This window comes from Somniosus microcephalus, chromosome 2, assembly GCF_052327205.1.
Source record: "Somniosus microcephalus isolate GS21.2 chromosome 2, FLI_Smic_1.0, whole genome shotgun sequence".
Classification (NCBI taxonomy): Eukaryota; Metazoa; Chordata; class Chondrichthyes; order Squaliformes; family Somniosidae; genus Somniosus; species Somniosus microcephalus.
Window position 1 is genome coordinate 124,604,424 of NC_140988.1, and position 4,600 is coordinate 124,609,023.

At 40.7% G+C, this 4,600-nt stretch overlaps 1 long non-coding RNA gene across 1 annotated transcript; it reads left to right on the plus strand.

Annotated features, from left to right (window-relative positions):
• Positions 1 to 782: 782 nt before the first annotated feature.
• On the plus strand, positions 783 to 3,869 carry LOC147122932 (uncharacterized). The gene is made up of 2 exons (XR_015080366.1): positions 783 to 1,464; positions 3,757 to 3,869. It is a non-coding gene; the product is annotated as an uncharacterized LOC147122932 (long non-coding RNA).
• Positions 3,870 to 4,600: the final 731 nt, after the last annotated feature.

Consider the following 4,600-nt stretch of genomic DNA (forward strand, 5'->3'; position numbering starts at 1 on the left):
GGGATTGACAGGGTAGATGCTGAGGGGTTGGTTCCCCTGGCTGGAGAGTCTAGAACTAGGGGTCATAGTCTCAGGATAAGGGGTTGACCATTTAAGACTGAGATGAGGAGGAATTTCTTCACCTCAGAGGGTTGTGAATCTTTGGAATTCTCTACCCGAAAGGACTGTGGATGATCAGTCGTTGAGTATATTCAAGGCAGAGAGATATTTTTGGACTCTAGGGGAATCGAGGGATATGGGGATCAGGCGGGATAGTGGAGTTAAGGTCGAAGATCAGCCATGATCTTATTGAATGGCGGAGCGAGCTCGAAGGATCGTATGGCCGACTCCTGCTCTTAATTCTTATGTTCTTATGAAAGAAAAATCTTCCACCATTTTATTTCCAAGTAACTACAATTTCTAAAGGCTAAAATAAGTTTTGAAGTCAAACAAAAAAAAATCTATTTCAAAATAACTTGATTAAACTTGTCCAATGAATTGTCTTTTGTATCTTTTATAACTTTTGTTTAAAGTTTTTAGTTCAAAGACACAACTTTTCTCAAAAGCCTAGGCTTCAGTTGTATATTTCCCCCCCAAAAACAGTAGAAGTGAGTTACCAAGTAAATCTGTGGATTCTGAGTATATGTTGTTTGCAGAAATTTCCAGAATGCATACTGTGCATTTTAAGTACGTGAAGTTTGCAGAATTTTCTAGCATGGTTTCCTAGGTTTCTCCGAGTTTGGAGCACAAAGGTGTATCGTCCGATCTTGCTATTAGGTGAGTGCCAAGGGGTTGAGGGAGAGGGTAGCGATGAGGTGATGGGCCATTGAGAAATGGATCTGTGGGATCTCCTTGTCCTGCAAGATAATCCTGGAATAGTAGGTGATTTTGGCCGAGGAGAAATTGATTTTGGCCGAGGAGAAATTGACATAGTTAAAATGAGGAGACCAGTTGCGTGACACATGCGCTTGAATTTGCAACCTTCTGATTTCATGGAGCAAAGAATAGGACTGCAACATTGAAGTGGCAATTGTGGAAGATATTGAGTAAATTGGAGGGAATGAGTGTGTCAAAGGCAGAGGCGAGGGAGCAGTTTGGCAGATCAGTAACAGCAGAGGTGTTGTGATGGGTAGAGGACTAGAGGAGAGGGAGTGGGAATTTGAGTGCATTAGTGAAGGAGCTGGAGAAGAGTTTTTCTGGGGCACATGGCAAGAGGAGTAGAGATGGGAAAGGAAAGATGTGGATGGAATGAAAGACAAGGAAATGATGATGGGGTGGAGTTTTTTCTTCCCGGCATGCTGGGAGCAGCGGGATTCGGTAGTGCACGGGAAACCCGGAATTCTGAGTTTCCCTACATGCTGTGAAGATTTAACTCCACAGTTTACGTCTTTCATAATTGACAGGTTCCCTGCCCGGAAGCAGCCTGATTGATAGGCTTGGCTTCCAGTCGGGTGGGGAACATTCCGGAGGAGGCAACAGGACCAGGTATGTCCGATCCCAAGGGGGCATGGATCCCCGATACCGGGGGAGGTGGTTTGGGGAGCTTGGGAGTGCCGGCGGAAGCACTCCTGCTTTTCCTGGTCCACAAGGATTGCTCTCGAGGCTGTCACCGCTTCGTTGCAGCTGTCGGGTTTCCCGAGCCCAGCCAGCCACATAAAAATCTGCAAAGCAGTTTAAATCCAGGATTTCCAGCCTCATTAACTCATTTAAAATACCATCCCGCCTCCTGGGAGCGGGTTGGCTACCCAATCCCTTGTTCTACCTCAGCAAAACCCCAAAGTCGACGGGTTGGAGCCGGCTTCCTGACACGCTTCATTTTTTTTCTGCCCATTTTAACCCCCCTCCCTCCCACTCGCTGACCCATGTTAAAACTCACCCCGATGGCTTTGTCCATGATTGAGGTCTCGGGAGCAGTGCGACCACAAGAGATAGCAAGAACAGCTCCAAGCCAAGTATGAACGTGGAAAGTATGAAAAACTGAAAACAGAATAATTAACACTATCTGTATCAGTTCTCCTTACAGTTGTTAAACATTCTTAAATTGCTGCATTTCAGTTCTTTTTCTCCAAGACCATTACAGAGCTGATTCCTACATCGGATGTTTTGCTTACAGAGAACAGTAGTCACAGGCTTGCAGGCCTTAATTTTTCCATCCATTTGTCACCAGGAGCACCTAATTGGGGAATCCACCTTCCTGACTTCCAACTTATTAATTTACCTATGACTAAAACAAAGCCTGGGTTCTGATCTGCATCCCATCATTTATTTCAAAATTACAGCTTCTAGCCTTAAAGGGATGCACAACTAAATTCTACTTTACCAGGTATAATTTGCTCGGCTTTAGAAACTGTATGTCCTCTACCTTCACTGTGAGCAGCATCATGGAAGATCACTATTAACATATTACAAGTTTTTTGTATAGCATACACTTCATATAAGTGTAACACATACTCTGTCTCACATCAGATTTATGTCACTGTTATTGATACTCAAATTTATACCTTTTTAATTGCGTCTCATTGGCTAATTGCAACCATGCGATCTTGCTCCTTTTCATCCTCCTAGCCCCCAACTCCCACTAACTTCCATTGCATTTCTTCTGTTTACTTCTGATCAGCTCATTCTAAACACGTAACCTTGGTTCTCCTAGACTCAACTCCCAGTTTTACCTTAACCAACAGCCCTGCTCAACTCGTCAGCTATCTTGATAATTCAATAATCTTCCTTTTATACTTTACATTTTTATTGTTCTGAGCAAGGATGTGAAAAATAATGAAAATATTTGCCTAATTGCTTGCAGCCCCTCCCTCCCGCTCCCTGTGGTTTTACACTGTTGGATCTCCCAGGTCTTTTTCTTAATTTCAAACAGCTGCTGTGTTGCATTACAATAGATTTTTTTTGCTGTGGAATTTTTGTTGTTGTTTATTCTCCAAGTGATCTGCTGAGGAAAAACACAATATAATCCTTAGATACTGAAAGTAATTGATTATGTAAATGCAAACATTCCTTTTCTGTTTTATCCTGATATTTCAGCTTTCCAGTTTCAAATAAATGGCAAAAATTGAGGATATTGACATCCATCATTTGCATTACAAGTGTAGATGTAAAGGTCATGCCTGGTCTCTACCTCTGCTTTGCTTCTCAATGGGGAGTGGGAGCTGTTGCTGTGTTCCAGTATGCAAATACTTCAATTATTATTAAACATCAGTTCTGCTAAGGTATTGATAGAAATTCTGTTCGGTATTGCTGAGTTTCAAAGCTACTTTCCTAGTTGTGCACCATCACAAAATGCTAACACAAGTTCCCTAATAAGTTGACATTTTTTCCCTTGCATTTTGTCCATTATATAATACTTGATGGAGCTCTCTTCATCTGTTCTTTTCTACAGTCATGTCATTACAATCTTCAGTTGTATCCCTAAATATATGTATAACCCCCAGCGAGCTCTTCAGTAACCATGTGCAATGCCATGGGAGATTCACTAGTAAATATGAAAGGTTAAAAATGAGATGAGAAGGTGTTAAAGGATGATCTCCAATTTTATACTAATGCAAGGCCTATTAGGAATAAACTACCCTGTATTGGAATTAGTGGTACAAACAGCAATTTCAAATATTGGCATCACATTAAGCAGGCTATGGACACAAAATGGAGCTAAGGGGCTACAGAATGTTTCACAAAGATCAACCTCTTAAGCTAGATGGATTATAATTATGAGTATAATAATATTAACAAGCCTCAAGTGAGACTATAGCCATTTTTCCTTTTTTCCAGCAGGGTAGTAGTTATGTGAAACAGATGCCATCAAAAGCAGCAATTGCCATGCCAATCAACTTCTTTAAAAAGTAATCAGTTAAGAATGGGACTGAAAATGAGAAAGATCAGTACAGGTACACATTATTAAATACTCTGAACATTACAATTTTCTATGGTGCCTGGCCTGTGAAAATATCATCTGTGGAATCCAACTGATTAGGGTTGAATAATGAAGATTATAATTTTAGATAAATGAATTGATTATCTTTGAAGTGGTCAGGGAGAAATTATCAGCTTTATCTTCTTGGAAGATTTACCTCTCTCGGGTGATTAGGCCCATATATTCCTCATAACAAAGTGTGATGAAAAATCTTCATGCATCAAATGTAATGGAAACTTTTCCTTTCAATGCAGTACTGAGGGAGTGCTACATCATTAGAGGTGTTGTATTTTGGATGAGATGCTAAACTGAGACCCCCACCTGCCTGTTCAGGTGGATGTAAAGGTGCTATAGCACTGTTTGAAGAAGAGCATAACACCAGTGACAACACTTCTGAAGTGTTTCAGGATGTGCTCAAGATGTGCTAAGGCACTATATAAATGTTAGTTCTTGTTTCTTATGTGTTCCAATTGTAAAATAAAACGTTTAATGTTATTTCTTTGGCTCCTCAGAGGTAAAAGGCTGAAAGGATATTCACCAATACGAATGCGTTGTTAAAAGTTTAAGAACTTTAAAGGCATTTGATGCCAGGCAACACACATCTCACTGGAATTTGTGCTGTGCACAAGATTTAGGGCAACAACAGTAGGATTGGCATAATATAGCAGAGTTGATAAAGAAGACAAGCTTTTCTATTGAGCTGTG